This window comes from Coenobita brevimanus, chromosome 6 (genome assembly GCF_032717465.1).
Source record: "Coenobita brevimanus isolate Jiangsu-jjx chromosome 6, ASM3271746v2, whole genome shotgun sequence".
In the NCBI taxonomy this organism is placed as follows: domain Eukaryota; kingdom Metazoa; phylum Arthropoda; class Malacostraca; order Decapoda; family Coenobitidae; genus Coenobita; species Coenobita brevimanus.
The window spans coordinates 913,482-935,460 of NC_136959.1; the positions used below are offsets into that span (position 1 = coordinate 913,482).

General features: G+C 42.4%; 1 pseudogene; it reads right to left on the reverse strand.

Moving 5' to 3' along the window:
- Positions 1–12,530: 12,530 nt before the first annotated feature.
- Positions 12,531–12,648, reverse strand: LOC145402728 (5S ribosomal RNA; annotated as a pseudogene).
- Between the last annotated feature and the right edge of the window lie 9,331 nt (positions 12,649–21,979).

Here is a 21,979-nt window from a genome sequence, read left to right on the forward strand (position 1 = left end):
GTGAAGGGATACACTTTATACATTTTCTCATAATTCACTCTAAGCTGGGTATGATGATTAACTCGTGACTCGAGGCGAAAGCACTGAATCACAACGCACGTATGTAATTATGCTGGGCTTAGGAATCATGGGAATATTCGGAGCACTGAAACGTACTGAATATTGCAGGGTGTGCCTAGGTGGTTGGGATTTTATGCTTGTATTTTTCGGCCTAACTGAATATCCCGGGTTTTCAGTTATAAAAATAAAAACAACTTACACGTACAATCTACACCTTCATTACCCTCTACCATTAATTATACAAGTCACCAATTTACACACATGGAGAGACAGACTGACAAATGAGGAAGTGAAGGAGCGTTGTGGTGTGGATGTGGATGTGATAGGAAGCGTTAGGAGAAACACACGGAGGTGGTTTGGCCATGTGGAGAGGATGGAGAGTGAGAGACTGACAAGAAGAGTGTATGTGAGTGAGGTGGAGTGGGGGAGAGGGAGGGGGAGGCCAAGGATGTGATGAAGGGATGGAGTGGAGAGGTATATGAGAGGGGGGTGTGAGCTGGGAGCAGGGCAGTGAAATGGCAGGGGACAGAGCGACATGGAGGCGATATGTTTGTAGCCACCGGGGATTAAGGCGTCTGGCAATAGATAGATAGACTAATTTACCCACTCAGTAGCCAGTCCAACACCTTCCTTTCCATTCAGTGATGTTATGACCTATACCCATTTTGAATCTATTAAATCCGTAGCTCTTGCGTCAAATTCACTTCGATCGCGTCATCCACTACACCACGACGGTCAGGAGAGAGTCAGTATTACATGCGATATCCTCAATATGGACAGTTTAATGGAAGGATACAGAAACGCTTTTATTACCCCATCAATTATCGCTTCTGCATTTTAACTACTTTTGTGAGGAAATAGATCACCTTGACAAATCAGGATGAACATCTTCTCATTACCGATCCTGACCACCAAGAGGCGCCTTTCCATTTTGAGGCCTCGGCAGTGTAACGAATATCAAGATCATTTCATTACAATCCGTACAATTACCCTAAATTATGCAAAACAGGGAGGGGGAAATATTCTTTAAATCTATTACAGACCACACTGGCAGGTTCCTATAGTCGCGGCGCACGACTCAGGTTGTCATTATCGTACCCTGGCAACCTACCATTCAAAAGTGCGTCCGATTTCATATCATATTGTACACGAATGATATTATGCACGAATATTATTATACACGAACAAATTATACACGAATCACTTGCGTCTCATATTATACACGAAATGGGACGCACTTCTGAATGGTACGTTGCCAGGGTACGTTAATGACAACCTCAGAGTCGTGCGCCGCGACTATAGTCCACCCAGAGACGCGGAAGTAACGTAACTCAGAATTATTGTTGAACAGCTTGAGTTTGAGTTGTAGGAACGACCAGACAACAACCCGCCGTCCAGTGTGGGTGGAAAGGAGACTGCATCTTCCACCCTGACATTAGCAAAGAGTTTCCTGAATCCGGTGACTTTTTTTTTTTAAGCTTGTGCTTGTTACCACCTGGTCAAATATTTAGCTGAGGTGTGATTATTCGAACTAAAGGAATTAACCATAACCTGCACAAACCCCATCAAAGGCCTGTCCTAATTTTGGATACGATGGTGATAAAAATAAAACAGAAACGAACGACACCAGAATAAAGACGTTGATTAATTTCTTCCTTTACTGTCTAGTGTGCCAGGATGATGGAGCAGGTCAGTGTCGTCATAGCCCTGTTCTTTATATGTGAATTATAAATCAGTGTTGTGTTGGTTCTGCAAGGGCGTACATCACTATATTCGCGGCGCACGACTCTCAGGTTGTCATTATCGTACCCTGGCAACCTACCATTCAAAAGTGCGTCCCATTTCGTGTATAACATGAGACGCAAGCGATTCGTGTATAATATATTCGCGTATAATATATTTGTGCATAATAATATGATTCGTGTATAATATGATACGAAATCGGACGCACTTTTGAATGATAGGTCGACAGGGTACGATAATGACAACCTCAGAGTCGTGCGCCGCGACCATAATACAGTAAGTCTTGAAGATTATCGCTGCTCCACTGCCACCACCGTAAAAAAAAAAAAAAAATGGGTGAAGATCAAGAAAATACAAATCCCACCATTACGTTCACAAATAAGCCTTGATTACTAACCCATTTACCTTGATTACTAACCCATTTACCTTGATTTCTTACTGATTTACTTCACCTACCGTTTCAACCTCCTTTACCTACCTCATATCCCTCCTGACTTTCGTTGCTCTCTCTCTCTCTCTCACACACACACACACACACACACACACACACACACACACACACACACAGCCTCTCCCCAACGCCAGTGGGTGAATGTAACATCATCTGCATGCATTACAGCACCACGCCCTGTAATGCCACACCACGCTAATGCTGGAGGTGGGGCGGCTTGGATGGAGGGGGCGATGGAGCTGGGATGATGGGAGAGGGGACAGGACAGGCTTGTGGACCTGGTGTTGAGTTCTGTTTGTTATTCTTAGGTAGACTGGATTTATTTTTTTCTATACAGTACACCTCTACAAAAGTCGTCACGGGAGACAAACACTGTACGACTGATATATGAGAAGGGAAGATTTTGCGACTTGCATTTCTTTTCTTCGTGATGCTAAAGGATACTGTTAAAGGTGATGTGGAAATGAAAGGCTGCAGTGAATACGGTGAATAATCAAGCTGGTATGACGTATAGGTGAGAGACGTGGTGTGATGCTGAGGGGAATTATTGGAAATGCGATTGAAGTGTGGTAATGATGGTGTGGATAGAGGTGGATGGAGTTGTCGCGTAGAGCAGCGTGGGAAGGGAAGGTTGTAGTGAATACGGTGAATCAACAGGCTGATATGACGTACAGGGAAGAGACGTGGTGTGATGGCCAGGGGAATTACTGGAAAAGTGACTGAAGTATGGTAATGATGGCTTGGATAGAGGTGGATGGGTGAGTCGTGTAGAGAGGCAGCAATGGTGGTGGTTGTGCTGGTAAATGTAATCGTGGTGATGATAGAACACTGAGGTATTTAGTTGTCTAGATATCTCACTCATATGTCGGTGGATAAATAAATAAATAAATAAATAAATACTTTTCTCCATAAATATACGGTATATCTAGATTCTTGGCCCCCCTAAAAAATATAATAATAATAATAAAATCTGTAGCTACAAGGTAACCGAAAACGAGCTTGGCTAGGGACTACAAAGGAAGGTGAACAGCGCAAGATCTGATAATCCCCTTGTGAATGTTTATTACAGAGAAGACTATGACTATGATATGCAATTGTATGAGTTGATGATGAGGAAAGAAAGTAGGCTCCCCTCTCCCTTCCACTCATCAAACTCTTCAACCGAGGCCGGCAGGAGAGAGAGAGAGAGAGAGAGAGAGAGAGAGAGAGAGAGAGAGAGAGAGAGAGAATTACCATGCAGCACAGAAAAGTAGCCATGGAAATTTCGTAAGTTTTACAGAAGAAATTGTATTGTACATTACCTTCATCTGTAGGGGAAAAACAACAATAATTTCCTAATCTTGCACTGCTGATGTCCTTTTCGCAGTCTGGAAAGAGGGAGACAAGACGTCAAAATCTCGTAAGTCAACCATGAACGTAGTCAGCTTGGGATTCAAAGCTAGATTCTTACCCAAGTGACTCTGAAGGTCTTACCACATTTCTGGGCACTTTGTTCCACATGTTTACAACCCTGCTTAAAAAAAGAAAAAAAAATGCTTCATCTGAATGGAAATGTTTGCTGATATTTTTTATTCTCACTGCTAACCATTACCCATAGTAGAGCTCGACCGATCCTCTGTGATGTACTTCCTCTACCACCATACTGCCATTCTTTTTTTCTTTTCTTTTTTAAGTTTTTGTATACTTGGACCTGATCCCGTCTTAATCTGAACTTCTGATAAAATTAAACAGATTCAGTTCTAAATGTTCTTCGTATGATTTGTTCCTTAATCTGAGAATTATTTCTGTTGCCCTTCACTGTACTTTCTCCAAAATTTTCAGACCTTCTTCGTAATATGGAGACCAAAATAACATGGTACTCTAGATGTGGCTGCCCAAGGCTTTGAAGGCCTACATTGGAGGGATAATATTCCTCGATTTGAAAATGCATGCACTGTCTATATACATACATCCAACTACTCTATTAACATTACTGATATCATGCACTGTCAGCGTGGTTTAAATGCTATATTACTGTCATTTCCATATATCTTTTTTCATTCACAAGTTCAGTATTAGTCATAAGTAACTAAGTTTTTTCATTTTTACCCTCAATATTTAGAACTTTGCACAAGTAAAGAGTGAGAGCAGTGGAAATGAGTTATTTAAGAGGAGCCTGTGGAGTCACATGGAGAGACAGGCTGACGAATGAGGATATAAAGGAGCGTTGTGGTGTGGATGTGGATGTGATAGGAAGCGTTATGAGGAACACACTGAGGTGGTTTGGCCATGTGGAGAGGATGGAGGGTGAAAGACTGACGAGTGTATGTGAGTGAGGTGGAGGGGGGAAGAGGGAGGGGGAGGCCGAGGATGAGATGGAGGGATGGGGTGGAGAGGTATATGAGAGAGGGGGGTGTGAGTTGGGAGCAGGGCAGTGAAATGGCGGGGGACAGGGCGACTTGGAGGCGATTTGTTTGTGGCCACCCCAAACGGGATTGAGGCGTCTGGCAATAGATAGATAGATAGCATTTGTCAGCATAAAACTAAATCGCCATGGTTGAGCCCCAGTGAACGGTTTACCAAGATCTCTCAGAATCATTAGTCTTTGTTCAGCGATATTTTTTCTCTGTTACTGATTTTTCTATTGCTAGTAACTACATCTCAAGACACAAACCTTCGTCAGCATCGATTATACAAATCAGAGACAGTATAAAACCCTAAACTCCTCTTGTAACATTCATCCACTCAGATTTCTTCCTGTTAATTACAACTAGCCAATTGTTTACATTCCGTACGGCTATGCTAGCTTTAGATCCACCTTTGTACATTGCCACTGATACCAATGAATTAAAGTTACTGATAAATTTGATTAGGCCTATGTGAAACTGTTCCGATTTTTTTTTTTTTTAACCAGTAAATGTGTCTAACTCTGGGCATATGTTTCAAGGCCTATCCCTAAGGCACATCCCCGAGGCCCAGAAGTCCTCCTACATCTCCACATCCCACCATTTTGGCGCAAACACCCACTGTCCATAATGAATACCAGTACTTGTTGGGACAGTCTCATACAGTACAGTACTTCAATTAATTTAGTTTTACCATACACAAGAAAAATATCATTGAGAGTTTCGAGGATACTGACACAACAAAACTGATTTTTCTGGAAGCCGCTCTGAGTCACTGATAAGATTATTTTGTTCCGAATTAAACGCCAATGTGTCTATTCTTATGGTGTCCAACAAGTAGCATATTCACATTAACTGGACGATAATTTCCGGGTTATGTTTTTGTCAGTATTGGAGTTAAATTTGACGGTTTTCATTCATGTGGTACAGTGCAACCTCTAGGTGATATGTTGAAATGTTGGGCTAAACATTTCGATACTTCATTTTTTACGTCCTTAAAAACTAATGAAGATATTCTCTCTGACCTCAGTGTCTTGCTGACCTACGTCTAGTGACCACAAATAATACATCTCTCAGTGATCATGATTCTACTAATTATGCTACTTTCATCTACAAGTACCTTACCCTACAAAGGAATGCGAGTCAAACATGGATTTCCTATTGTAACTACTTATGCAAAGCACTGAACGTTTTGCCACCTCAGTTTTGTCGTTTGTAAGTTCTTCATTTGCCAAAACTAGCGGTCATATCGTCGATCTTACTTCTGTGCAACTAGAACATTCTTTCAGCATGGCGTCACTGCATCCCGAGTCAACTTCATAGTTTTGGGCTGCGTCGCCACCTGCCATTGTTACTCGGTGGCTTTTTGTATAACTGCAAGTTTCAGGTCCATGTGGGCTGCTCACTCTCTGCCCCTCGAGCTGAGCATCATGTTCTGTCACAGGGGAGTGTGATACCGATAATTGTTCCCTTATTCGTTGTTGCCATCAGTGGTTACATATAACAGATTCCGTGCCGGAGGAAGTGTTTTCCTCTCTTTGTGTGCACGTTTTAATACTGATTCACCGAGTACGCCAAACACACTACAGTAGGCTAATGGTAAGAAATCACAATCGAAACCAAGCTATACTTATTAAAATCTATTTACACAGGGTGTAAACTGGTATGATTGGTGAAAACAACATTCACACAGTCGTCACTCCCTCGTTCGTATATTTCAGAAATTATCACCAGATACCGTAGCTGTTTTCTTCCACGAACACACAATAACCACTAGTTACAGGCATCATTCTCGACTGGCACAAACTTTATCACAGAAAACACACCCACATATTAACACACACCATCGCACTGAAATCACTTATCACACGAAGGTGAAGCCGAGCGTAACATTCACACAACTACACTGGTTAAATCAAAACAGGATTAAAGCGTTGCCTGGGGACGTCTTGACGAGTTGGTGTTGCTGAGATGAATGAATCGGTGTTGCGGAGATGAACGGAGAAATACGTTACTTCAGAACGTAATCATTAATGAAAATAGTGTCTAAACTACTCCACTATGAAAGCTCCACTGAATAAAATCGTCCGTAGGTGGCAAGAATTAAGAGAGAGAGAGAGAGATTGTCAAATAAATAAAAGGGTTAAGGTAGTTTCCATGTTCCTACGAAGACTCCCCCATGAAATGAATCAAAGTGACTAGGGGCGGCAGCAGGTACAACATACTCGAGGTTGCCATTAAATTGAAAGTTTTTATTGATGCATTTCTCAGCTTATACACGCGTCCTCACAGTTTACATGACAAGTGGACTGCGCTTTGTTGCTGCTGTTACTGGTCCTTTCTTTTCTTGTTGCTGCTCTTGCTGATCCTTTCTCTTCTCGTCCGTCCTTGGTCAACACTGGCTGTCCGTAGTTAATCCAATTTCCTTTCCCCTTTGGATCTGTCACTTCCACATTTCCGTCCCCATCCATAGACTATTGTGTGGCCATGTTCCTCTCCAGTCACTGCTTATTCTTTTCCAACCTCTCGCTCTCTCCTTTTCTCCCCCTCTCTCTCTATAACCCAATCCTCTCCCCTCACATCCCCTTACCTTCACGTTTTGTTTCATTCACGGTCTCACTCACGCCCTTCCTTCTCCCCCTCTTTCATCTTCTCACAGTTTTTCATGTTTTCCTCTCTCTCTCTCTCTCTCTCTCTCTCTCTCTCTCTCTCTCTCTCTCGAAATAGTTATTAACTTTATTTCGAATATGCACTATTTATTTGCTGCGTGTTTTAGTTTGTTGTCCGGCGGCCTATGACCCTGGCAGTTGCGCCGCCAGTTTCTAATGCAATCAATCAATCAATCTCTCTCTCTCTCTCTCTCTCTATCTATCTGTCTATCTATCTATCTGTGGAGAAGTGACACTGACGTCTTGCAGCTTCCCTCTCTCCCAACTGCTGCTTTGTTCTACTTTCAGTTGTTCTTCTCTTTCTCTTATTTCTCTTTCACCTTTTCTGTCATTCCTCATCTTTCGTCTTCTAGTGACTCTTCTCCATTATACTTCTCTCTCCTCTTTCATGTCGTTCAGTCTTATTCTTCAACTACATTCTTTCCTCTTTTCCCCAAATACCTCATCTTTCATCGCCCACTCCCAGTTTTTTTTCTTTTTCCGCATTTCCCTTTTTCTTACCTGAAGTATTTGCCATTTTCCAAGATTTTTCAGCCTTTAGTCATGTTCTTTTTTCTAGCCTTGTCAAATGCGTCACCTCACTGCCCAACATCACAAGACCCCTTCACCACATATACTGCTTCATATATAAACATCCCTCACTTCCTCATTAGCAGCAAACAGAATTAACAAACAGACACAATATTACTGTACCTCCAGTCGAACAGGGCGGTGCCCCAAGGTGGAGGGAATGCTGATGACAGGGAGAGCTGGAGTTCCCGTTTCATCAGCCCTCGTGACTAGCTTCTGACCATCCCCCTTTGATGAACTTTTTCAGTGTTTCAGTAACACGGAGAGTACTGCAGGCCGGGATTCTCTCCAATACAAGATCCCTTAACTGTCAATATCAAATTACATGTACATTACACACTACACATCCTATTCAAAATTTCCCCAAACTGGCATCCCATCACCAAACCTCGGAGTCACCAGAGGGAGGGGAGGGGAAAGATCAAAGACCCCACCATCGGCCCCTCTCACGGTGACGACCAAGCGAGATGCCTGTAACCACTGTTTGACTTCTTCATTTCCGCAACATTCGCAGCCATTCCTATAACTTTCTCTCAGTTAAACAACACCTCTCCTCCTCCAAATTTCACCTTCTCCTCCTCATGAGACTCAGGTGTCTAGGGCGGCTGAGACCAAACCCTTCTCTGTATCCTCCAATTTTCTCTATACTCCTTTCAAAGCCAAAGGTGGCTGTTGTGTGTATGTACAGTACGCAAATAACATATCGTACTCTCGTGTTCTTGAACTTGAATCTTCCGAATTCTCTATTCTCTGGCTTCGGCTATCTTGTCATTCTCTAAATATATCTGTGCTGTTTACTTACCCTTCAATTCTACTATGAAAAATTCTTCAACTACCTTATTTCTACGATGGAACACATCCGATCAATTTCTCAGTTCTCTGAAATCTCCATTGTATGTGATTTTAATGTTCACCACCACCTTTGGCTCTCCTCTCCTTTCACTGATCCACCTGGTGAACAAACCTACATCTTTTCTATCCTTAATGACGTAGAGCAGCTTGTACAGCGCCCTGTCTGTCTCCCTGACCGCCCTGGTGAGAGTTCCAACATTCATGACCTCTTCCTTACATCTAATCCTTCTGCTTACTGTGGCAATCTTTCCTCTTTGTTGGGCTCCCCTCATCACAATCTTGCCACCTCAACATGTCCTATCACTCCAGTAAGACCTGTAGACCCTCCGAAGCAGCAGCTGCTGTGGCAATTTGGAGGTACTGATTGGGAGCCCCTCAGGCAGTACTTCTCTGATTTTCCCTGGAATGATTGTTGGTTCTCAACATTCACGGGATGAGGCTATGGCACACCTAAAGTCTGACCTGGCTCATATTTCTGACTGGGGTGAAAGTAATCTCGTTTTAATGCACCAAAAACTCAGTTCTTACATTTTTTAATTCAACAAACTCTTCCACAGGAGTTTCCTTTAATTTTTAACAATATCAAAAACAGGTATAGGCCTACTTCTTGCATCATTCTTAAACATACTAGGGGCTTCATTTGGTCGGGATTTATCTTGGAAAGATCATTACCTCTCTTGGAAAATCTGCCTTTAAGAGATTAGGTGTGCTAAGCCGACTCCGTGCTTTCTTTACCCCTGCACGTTGTTAACTTATACACAGGTTTTATCTGCCCCTGTTTAAAGTACAGCTCTCATATGTGGGGAGGCTCCTCACATAGCCTACAACTCAACAAGGTGGAGCCAAAGGCTTTTCGTCTCATTAACTCTCCTTCTCTTACTGGCTCCCTTCAACTTGTCTCTTCGCCGCATTGTTGCATCCTTATCTTTTTCTATCACAACTTCAATGGTCACTACTCTGAACTGTCTGCTTGCATCCCTCCACCACTACAACGAACGCGTTGCACCTGTCTAGCTGCAAACTCATCCATTTTCTGTCCGACTCCCAACTGTTACTCCCAGTTCTTTGTGTATGCAACAGGTCAGCTCTGGAACTTTCTCTGTCTATATTTCCTACTGCCTATGATCTCCATTCTTTCAAACGCAGTGTTCATGCATCTCGAAATGAACGGGTCGAATTTCGCTGTTGTTTTTCTTTTTTCTTGTAAGGAACAATCTTGTAGGCTCGTGGCCTTTGGTTCCTTCTTTATTGCATTAAAAAAAGTTAGTGCCAACATACGCCCAAGTGTTCCTTTCCTAGCAACGTTTAGTCAGACATGGATTAGGCAGACTAATCAACCGCCTTCTCCACATATCGTAAAATGCCACTTTGAAGAACGCGATCTGAAACGATGCAATAGGGGTGGGTCGATCATCTGGTATATCCTGTCTTACACCCTGCACCTCTGCCTCATTTCCCATACCACTGTTTTACTCCCCAATCCCTTGCCTGACTCCATTGCTCTGCACCACCCCTTACACCCCACGCCCTCGCTTCATTCCTCACTACCAACATTACTGCTTTACTTCCAGCACCCCTGCCTCACTCTCCAACCCCTGGCTCGCTCCCCACGCCCCCGTCTCATTACCCATAACCCAATATCAATCTCACCATGTCCCTCACTCCCTCTCTCTTCCCCTGCTTCACTTCGTTTACCCTTACCTCACCCCTCATACTCATGCACTTTGCTCTTCCTTCCACCCCCTAACTCACTCTATGTACAGACGCAGACAGAAGCACCTTCCTATAAACTGACGAACGTATCACGGGGCGACGCATGCATTTAATTACCATGTGAAGGGTTGGCAGGACTGACAGATCATGGAATATAGTTGCAAGTACCGTTAATAGGCATTTGAAAATGGTAATAATAATATTTCTAACACTTTACGGTTTTTGTTGTGAATTCAACTGCGTATCTGTGGTCCTGATCACTAAGCATTTTTTAAAACTTTCCGGCGTCATAACAGGGTTGTATTCAAAGATTTCGAATCATCTGACTCATAACCCCCCACCGCCAACACCAATGACCTTTATCAAATATACTATTATCTTAGCCTTGTCTCTGTCTGTCTGTCTATCTCCGTCTGCGTAGCGCTGCCGAAACTAGACAAAGGTTTGCGATGAAACTTGGCAGGATGGTTGCAGATGAGTCACGTATAGGCCCACTTCAATTTCATATCTACTGAAATGTTCTAAAGGGGGGTTTCGGCCCCTAATAACTGTCCCAATTCGCTTTCCATTACGTGAAAGGAGTCGGGGGTTGTCTGGCATCGAAGCAGATATTTGTTGTTTCGAGCAGCGGGAGGCGCGGCATATATAGAAAGATTTCTGTACAATTACTCATAAAAGAAATTACCCCCTCCTCCCTCCCGTGCGAGAGGCATTGCAATTCGCGGCATTCAAGTTTGGTAACAGTGCAGTGTGCACCTGACGTCAAGGATGGGGGGGGGGGTGAAAACTGGCGTTTGTGGGGTGCGGGGGAGCTTCACGTCATATTTCGAATCAGTCACAACTGTATTTGAAACATGCAATTTACCTTCACAATCACACACCAAGGACATCACTCTCCAGCGACCATACGCTCCCACTCCCATAGTATTTATGTGCTGAATACCTTACACCTTTGTAAAGTTTTGTTATTTTTCTCTGTCTGATCCTTTGAGACAATGAACCGAATTTCTGCCAACACACGCACGATCGCATTGCATGAGATGTGTGCACACTCCTGATACGCAGTAAAACTATCACGTTAAATTAGAAAGGTAATCCCTATCCCCTAACACAGGCTTGATAAGATATGACAAAAACCTCCAGACACTGTTTTCCACCAGTAAGAGGGAGCTGGGGGACTGGATGCCATGAACGAGTTAGTGTCAAGCACATTTTTATTAAGTCCGAGTGTTTCAGCCATAAATTAAACGAATTTGTACTATAAATAATACAGATATTCCATTGTGCATATATTATTTAATAGATGGAACGACATTTACCCACAATATTCAGTTAGGCTGTTATTTACTATACGGAACAGTAGCTGCAATCTTGCTGAACCCTGTTTCACAAGTGTGTGTTTTGGGAAATCAGAGGCTGAAGGCAGTGTTTAGTGCAGATCAGCTCCCCCTCCCCCCCGACGCCAGTCCTCACCCCTGGAGACCCAGTAGAAAAAGAATCTGAACAGCAGCCATGTTGGTGAGGCAAATGGATGTTTCCTGGGCTCCACTCAAGTTCGTATAGAGATCAGTAACTCGCTGCTAGATAAAACCAGTCCCTTAACTGCTGTTCATATTTTGTGGCGCACTTTTGAGAAACTGTACTTCTGATCTCGCGTAAGTGACGCTTTCTTCATACGTACGTAAAGATGTATAAAAAGAGGTTTTCCTCTGTGTATCAGCAAGGCTTATTTACAGGGCAACTCTAGATCGATCAACACAGGCAGTATTTACTTATTATGTATGTGATTTTTAAGTTTGGTTTTTGATCAAATGTAAAAGATCATTGCTCATGATATCCGTAACTGTGGTATTGTGGTTTCCATTGGGTTATTATCTAGGCTTACCGCTGTGGTTCAGAAATGTTATTCTTTGGAATATTCGCAACGCAAAAATAAACATTAACTGGGAAAACATGTCAATTTTGTGACATCCATCCATCCATTGCCAGACGCCATGTATCCCAAATGGGGTGGCCAAGGGCTTAGAGTTAATTGTTTTACAGGGAGGGGCACTAATCCTCCACCAACCCCACTTGACACGTAGGGATGCCAACAGCATCTGGTGTTCCCAGGCGGTCACCCATCCAAGTACTAACCAGACCCAACGTTGCTTAACTTCGCTGATCGGATGGGAAGCGGTGTACTCAACGTGGCATGGACATATTGTACCATATTATACTTACCTCACATTGCATCTCTCTCTCTCTCTCTGACTGACATTCAGTACTGCATATACAGTACAGTGTTCTTTTTCGTCATGAAAAACAAAATAATAATACGGCTTGATGTACCGCACATTCATATACACTTCAGCCATAAAAAAATCTTAACAATACTATGCATTTTAAAAAATATTTTAACCAACTGTTTCGCAAGCTGAATGGCTAACACATGAAACTGTATCAACAGAAAATAATTGGTATACCGTATACAATAATGAAGGAGAAAAAAAAAAGGTCTGGATGCTGGATGGACGCATGGATATAAAACTTCCAGCAGCAAAAATTTATATACTGTATATATACAGAACATAACATCGACTATATTGTTGTGTACAGTATATCAAAGTTATACCCTAGTCACGGTACATACACTACCCTATGCAGTATAATAACTGATCTAATGTGATAAATGTGTCTGCACGTTTCTTAACCTGTGGTATGAAAGCATCACAGTCATTACTGCCTTTGAATTATCTGATACAGCAGTGGATGGATGCACTGGAATTCCTTTCGCATAACTAATATAGTGAACAAAAAAAAGTTATAATCAGTTACACTTTTTCATTGTTGCATACTCGGACCTAGGCCAGCTACCAATGATTGACTACGGTACCCGGTATGTATTTTTTTAAAGTAAACCTTAGCCGCATACACCCAACATTAAAATGCCCCACGCGTATAGTGTATAGTATCTTTGACTAAATGCATACAAGGGGATTCTCTCTCTACTCAAAAACTGTGGCTAGAAAAAAGAAGTGTGAAAGTTTGAGACGCTAAACGCAATGTCCAGTATCTAATCTACCTTATTTCCATTTCATTTATGAAAATGTCTTGTATCCTAACACCGCTTTTTTCATTATACTGTGGTATAACAACTCTTTATAAACAGCAAAAATACATGCACCGCAAGTAAAACCTTACCTGGCAAAGCAGCCGAGTCACTTGCTGACAAGTTTGCTCTCTTCACTTCATTTCCCATAATTTCCTTCTTGCTGGATCACAGGGAAATAAGAAAAGCCACACAGAAGATCAGTGAGTGTTACTGCAAGCAGATGCGGCACAGCGGACCTTTAATAAGGACAAAAAATGCAGGAATAACAGGAACGCCACACTTCTTACGAAACGGCAACCAACAGTCTGGTTTGTCAACATTACAATTCGGCGATTATCCCTGTCTTATACTATGAAGTAAAATCGGTATGTAGTGATGAAGATTCAAAAGAAAATCTTCAGGATCTCAAATTAACAACATATACTACAATTAGGGTGACATTTCATGTATTAACTAGCCACGTAGGTGACGAGATGTATATTTAGACGAAGCAGCAAGCGGCCAGCAACTATTAGGCTGTGAGGCGTTTGCAATAAATAATGCCATGTGGGTTAACCAATCGGCAAGTAGCTGAAAATATTGGCTGTCCACTCTTTCTAAAAGGTCTCTACTCACCCCTATCCCTGACGTCAGGTGCAATGTAACCAAACCTGAATGCCGCAGGGTACAAGTCCTCTAACACAGTGACGGGGAAGAGGTACTGTCTGTTATGAATGACTGTACGTCCTCTGCTATGCTCTGGCGGGAGGTGGCAGGGTTGTGAATTTGTGATATCCATGAGTGAGGAATATAGGGATTCAAATAATGCTTTATGAACAGCGAGCTTTGATTCACCACTGGATTCGCAAGTGAACACAAACACATGAGTGATAGTCTTTTATATCTGCAAGGAAGAAGGGACCAGCGGCTAGAGGCCCACAAATTGTTCCCACCAAAAAGTAAAAATAAATAAATAAAAATAAATAAATAAATGAAAACAAGATAACAGAGTGCTAAATTCAACATCTATTCAATTCGAGATGCCTTGACACACTGCGTTTAAAGGACTGGAGCTCATAGGTAGTAGCAAATGCAGACAGGGGAAGACAGTTCCAGAGATGACCTGTCGCATACGTGAAGAACAGGGAGTAACGGCTAACTCTTGCATTACAGAGTTGGACAGAAAAGGGACGAGAGTTTGCTGCTAGGCGGGTGTTACGCAGCCGCCGTAGTGGTGGAGGGATGCAAGGAGACAGTTCAACAGAGTAGTCACCATTGATGTAGTGACAGAGAAGAGATTAAGATGCAAAAGTGCGGCGAGGAGATAAAGGATGAAAAGGACCAGTAAGAAGAGGAGAGTTACTGACTCTACCTTGTTGAGAAGAGCTGAATGTGGGGATCCTCCCCACACATGAGAGTTGTACTCGTCATAGAGGCAAATAAAACCTGTGTATAAAGTCGATAGCTGTGCAAAGGTAAAGAAGGTACGGAATAGGCTTAGCACACCTAATCTTTTGGAAGCAGGTTTTACAAGGGAGGTAATATGATCTTTCCAAGATAAATCATGAGAGAATGAAACTCCAGGTATGTTCAAAGATGATGCAGGATTGAGTTGGATATTGTTAAAATTAGTGGATATTCCTGTGGTAGATTTTGACGGCCTGAAAGATGTAAGAACTGAGTTTTTGATGCATTAAAAACATCAGGATTACTTTTACCCAAATCGGAGATATGAGCCAAGTCAAACTGCCATAGCCTCATCCCTTGTCTGTTGAAGTAACTGCTGAGATGAAGGCTGCAGGAGCAGATGGAAAGATGAAAGGTGGAGTCAAGAACGTATGAGTGAATAGGGTTAGCTGTACAGCCTAGAGGGTCACTGATGAATAAAAGAAAGAGAGCTGGAGATAGGACAGAGTCCTAAGGAACACCCCTATTGATAGCTCTAGAAGAACGGTGGCCGTCTACAACAGCAGCTATAGAACGACCTGAAAGGAAGCTAGAGACGATGGCATGGATAAAAGAATCGAAACCGTAAGAAGGTTGTCTGAAATTTAAAGATTTTGTCAGACTCGATCTAAAGCCTTTGAGATGTCAAATGCAATGGCAAAGCTTTCGCTAAAGTCCCGGCTCTTGTGCCCCTCCCCACGGGTCCCGAGAGCCGAGAAACAAGTCAGCTGGGTTCCTGTAACGCAGGGCTATTTATTACATTGGTCAGTAAACGTAATTTATAACCAAATGGACGTCTGGTGGTCTTGTGGGCTGAAACTCTTCATCCGTGTTCTGTGTGTTTTTGGAGAGTGAGGGTAAATAAGTCGCCATCTCTGCAAGCATGATAGTTTCAGATTCATAACTGTAAAAACACATAGACTTAGTATATATTAATTTATGTTAATTTGCTTATATTTCCCAACACTATATTTCTTTACTAGATATCAGTATTCCAAGCACAGTCTGTCATTGTTGTATATTACTGCTCCTGTGATGCGGATGTAGAATCTATCTATCTATCTATTGCCAGACGCCTTAATCCTGTAAGGGGTGGCCGCAAACAAATCGCCTCCATGTCGCCCTGTCCCCCGCCATGTCACTGCCCTGCTCCAAGCTCAGCCCCCCCCCCCTTCTCATATACCTCTCCACTCCATCCCTCCATCTCGTCCTTGGCCTCCCCCTCCCTCTTCCCCCTCCTCCACCTCACTCACATGCACTCTCCTCGTCAGTCTCTCACTCTCCACCCTCTTCACATGTCCAAACCACCTCAGTGTGTTTCTCCTAACGCTTCCTATCACATCCACACCACAACGCTTCTTCACTTCCTCATTTGTCAGTCTGTCTCTTCAAGTGATTCCACATGCTCCTCTCAAATAACTCATTTTCACTGCTCTTACTCTTGACTTCTGTCCCTCCAACTAGGTCCAAGTTTCGCTTCCATACGTTAGAGTTGGTATTACAATAGTGTCATGTAGTAGCTTCTTCACTTCTATGCTCACTTCCCTGTTTCTTATCACTGCTTTCAAGGAACCAGCAACCATTCTTCCCTGTTGCACCCTTTCAAGCACTTCACCCTCTAAACTTCCATCCTTACTCATCACACTACCCAAGTACTTAAACGCATTCACATTTTCCACTTCCTCATCATCCAACCTCACTGTACATTCATTGACTTAACTTCTCTCGAAGACCATAACTTTACTCTTCCGTATATTCACCTTTAGATTCCGTTTCATACACACTCTCCCAAACTCATCCACCAAGCCTTGCAGCTTCCCTTCGTCTTCACCTAACAACACAGTATCATCTGCAAACAACAGTACAGGTAGTTTCCAAACACTATCCTCTCTCACCAGGGCCACTCCAACATCCACTGCCCTACCTTGTATCTCTTTTATTACCCCATCCATGTACGGATTGAACAACCATGGAGACATGACACATCCTTGTTTCGGTCCAACCTTCAAATAGAAAAACTCACTCGGTTCACTATCCACACGCATTGCAGCCTTAGCACCCTCATACATACTCTTCACAGCATTCAACAACTTCCCATCTACTCTATATATTCTTAATACTTTCCACAATGCCTGTCACATGTTTTCTCCAATAAAATAGATGTAGAATAAGATAACATAATACGGCACTATCCACTGCGTTTCCATGCACGCCGTATTTTTATTTGCTAAACACTGATATGACAAAAATATTAGATAACTGTCATTATTTCCATTTTTTTTTTTTTCATATTGCCCATTTATGTCACACTACATCAGTTGCCTGCCATTATCTGCACATTCATCTCTTCTCCATTGATACGGAAAGTAAGCGTCATAATATCTTGATATCCACCCTTCTGAATCCCGCCTTCCTCGTGAGGACAGGGTCCCCCTGGCCAGGCTGAGATGTGGGCATCATCCAGCCCTTTTGAGTTACCAGAAGAGACTGGATGACTCCGTCGCCGACGCCTGTCCAGGATGCAACAGAGAACCCCATACTATTAAGCACATTATGAAAGACTGCATTGCACACAATCACCTGCGCCAACAACACAACATACACTCCTTAAGAGCTCTGTGGGAAAGCCCGGTCTCGGCCGTGGCCTTCCTTAGGGACTCGGGGCTGTACGGCCAGACTGCCTAGGGAACAACTACTATTACTACTACTATTTGTCTCTCGGTGTAGAGACACTTGAATGTTGCAATAGCTCGAGTGAGTGTCACAGCCTCTGAATAAACAACAGGTCCTTCCCTGCCTAAAGTATGACTGTCAGGCTCCCCCTCTCACTTGTCACTCCAACAGCGTCACACCAACCTCACCGATCATGGATAAAATAATAATAATAATAATAATATTTAAGTCTGAACACCTGGCTCTGTCTGTATGTGTATTTATATCTCTCAGTGAATACCAGCATATACGAACATATCGTATACAAACATGTGCAAATACTCACACACACACACACACACACACGCACACACACACACACACACACACACACACACACACACACACACACACACACACACACACACTGAATTGCACAAAAAATTGTGAAAATAAAAGAAGGGCTTCTATAAACTTTACGGGAGTGGAGCACCTCCTAAACGTGCGACTGAAAGACATGTAGTATGGGTCACGTCGTAATCTAAAATCGTTCGTGAGTGGCTGACGGGCAGGCTCTCTGCTAGATATGGTCCGCCCCAAAAAAATGAAAAAGAAAAAAAAAAGAAAGACAAAAGACAAAAAAAAAATCTTCCCATAAGACATATATAAATGAAAGCTTTAGTCGATAAAAGATATTATGCCTATATAGTTTTACCCGTTACACGTTTAACTTCCTGTCTCCCTTACTTCAATCCTTTGATCATCAGCGAATCTCCTATGTGAAACAGAATTGTATGTTATCAACCCAAATAAACACGTACAGTACATGCGTCCGCAGCACGAACAGGTGCGTGTGCTTTTACCTCCTGCCTGCATCTCTTAGGACTGCACCACTTTAACTTGCGGTGAGTATTTTTCATGTGTTCGAACTGATCTTGAAAAATACAGCATTGTGTAAGCCATCTATTGTGATATGATAACGGTAAAAAAGTCAGAAAATAATTAATACTCTAACAATGAATACAAATTAGGAAGACGTACTAATCAGCAAAGCCAGCCAATAAACTTTCATCCATGCATCTATAACTTTCATCCATGCATCTACCGTATAAAGAAGATAAACACGACCAACACGCGTTACTCACATCAACCTTGTGTCTGCCGCTGATAGAAGACGTGCCAATCATCCCGTGCAACCAACAAGAGCGGGAATCTGACCCACCCGAACAGGCAGCAGCTCCGAACACACCATTTCTCCGTCGTGCGCGTAGCTCTCGTCCTGAATGCATGACGGGGGATTAGGGGTGAGGAGGGATGGGGGTAGGAGGTTAAATCTAATCTTGCCGTCTGCGCCCTGAGAGAGTGCAGCTAATGACCAAGCGCCAGTGAATCAGCTCTCCTTGTGATCTCATTTGGCCTCAGTCATATGTGAGATGGCGGGGTAAACTGAGAACACACACGGCAACACCGAGTTTTGTCGTTACTGTCAGGAGTGTCCGGCATCATAGAACCTCTGCTGGAAATAGTGTAGGCGAGTTTGGGAAAGTGGAGAGGTTGAACGTGACCGAGAAGTCAGAACTAAAAACTCTTACATGCTTTGAAAACAGAGAAAGAAATGTAAAAAGAAGAAAATAGTCACTCATGCACCTGATTAGTAGTTACACCAAACACTAACACTCTAAGATTTTACTTTGGACACCCTCTCGCGGTTTTATGCAATAGAGAGAAATCTATGAGTAAATGGTAAAAACGGTGAGTAACAACTGAACTGCTGATATTTGCAGAGTGAGGCAAAAGTCTGGAAAAACAGGGAACACGCAACATCACAGGATATCTTCAGTGTGATGTCCATCCTGTACAATCATTAGATACACCTTCTCCTGATCAATCATACATACAACTTGATGGAACCTGTTACTACCTTCACACATGATGCTCTTGCTGATACAGTGCCATTATCATCATTATCATCATCATCACCATCATCAGCCATTACAAGTCCACTGCTGAACAAAGGCCTCCCCCAACCTTCTCCACGAATTCCTTGACTGAGCCAATCTTTGTCACGTTTTCCCTGCAGATTTCTCCATCTCATCTCTCCACCTTTTGTCTGAGATTGTAAGCGTAGCAGAAAAAAAGGCCAGGCAGGAGGCCAGACAATGCCATTATATGTTACCATAAACGTGATGAGAGAGGTAACAGTATGATTATTTCTCCCCAACCCCCATATTTCCAGTCTTTAATCAAGAATGGTGACGGGAGGACATGTTATTGCTTAATGGCATCTATACCAATTTGTTTGTGTTATGTGTGGCTTGTTAACGTTCTCTTACATGCTATATATGAGGTCACACACACACACACTCACACACTTTTTTTTTTTTTTTTCTGGCCTATCAACCATTGGGGCCGAAGCCCCTGGTTTTGAGGCCATGTATATATATATATATATATATATATATATATATATATATATATATATACATTTAAATATATATATATATATATATATATATATATATATATATATATATATATATATATACACATACACACACACACACACACACACACACACACACTTCCATGCATACATACAGACACATTTTCATGCAAACGTACATATATATATATATATATATATATATATATATATATATAATAATTTTAATCTTATTTATTTTTTGTATTTTTATTTTTTTAATTTTTTCTTGGTTTTATATTTTTTATACCTTATAATATAAAGACAAACTAATTTAAAGACCCTAAAACTAATCACCTAACAGACAAATCGCTAACCTATACTAAATCCTACAGAGACAAATAACTAGACCTACACTAATGGTAAAAATACCTCGACTAACAGAACACCATCGACTGCAGATATGTAATGCCTTTCTACATGACATACCTGCACTCATCACCTGGTGACTGTCAGTCGAGGCACAACCTAATGTAGGGGACATCAATATATGAAAGGGAACCAGACGAGTCAGGAACATTTCCATATACGTCAGCTGTCGTCCCTAATTAGAACAACTTAAGCAAGACTCACACACACAGTATTTAGGTGTAATAATGAAAATGAAACTGCTAAATTAGAGGTGGTAAAAGGCATCCAACCCCACAGAGATGGGTCCCAAAGTGTCACTGATAAAACATAGTAATTATAATTCGTTCGTTTTCATCGCACAAAAATCCATAACTCCCTTTATCTCATTTAATGGCCAAGTGTAGTCATATCTTAAGGTGACTAGTAACCAAGAAGACTTCGGAACACATAACCAAGGCATATGGAATTTCATGCAACCACGATTTCATGTTAAAGTTGTAAGGCCAAGCTCTGACAAATGGAAACAGACCAACTAGAGTGGTATTGGGCTAAAGTGACCTTATATCGTACAAGGTTTATTTGAATATGTTGTCTGCTTTTCATTAACATACTACTATTTAATCCACATATTCATTTGTCTATTACCCAACACTTCCTTCCCTTCCCCATCCTGAGCAGCTATGGCACAATCACTTCTCCAACTGCAGTACCACGCATCACAACCTATCTATCTATTGCCAGACACCTTAATCCCGTAAGGGGTGGCCACAAACAAATCGCCTCCATGTCGCCCTGTCCCCCGCCATTTCACTGCCCTGCTCCCAGCTCACACTCCCCTCTATCATATATCTCTTCACTCCATCCCTCCATCTCATCCTTGGCCTCCCCCACCTTCATACATATACTTCTCAATCTAGGCCTTGAACTTGTCTGTAAGCAACGGTATAGGGAGTGGTATGTGAGGTTCCCTAGTCATGAGCGACGAACAACAAAGACTAACAGGGCTGATGATGAGTCTGATGAAGAATACGAAGAGTAACTGCTATGTGAACGTGGGAATCTGATGTGGTAGGGTGAGATGGGGAGTGGGGTGAAAGACCAGTGGCTCCAGAACAAGGTGGAGGGATAGGATAGGTGAATAATGAGACAAAGTAGTGTGAGGCAGACTGAAGAGGAGGATGAAGGGTGAAAGGATACAGTTAATATATTTGTACAAGTGTGAGCTCTAGCAGATGTAAGGATAGACTCTGAATAACGACAGAAAATATTGGAAGAGTTTGAAGGAGGTCACTCTTTATTGTGCTGTCTGTCACGTAATATATAAAACAACAGACTGCAAGATAGTACGGATTCTGTCTGTCTGTCTGTCTATCTGTGTGTGTGTGTGTGTGTGTGTGTGTGTGTGTGTGTGTGTGTGTGTGTGTGTGTGTGTGTGTGTGTGTGTGTGTGTGTGTGTGTGTGTGTGTGTGTGTGTGTGTGTGTGTGTGTGTGTAGATGCTGGCACTTCAACACGCACTCATGTTAAGCCACTGC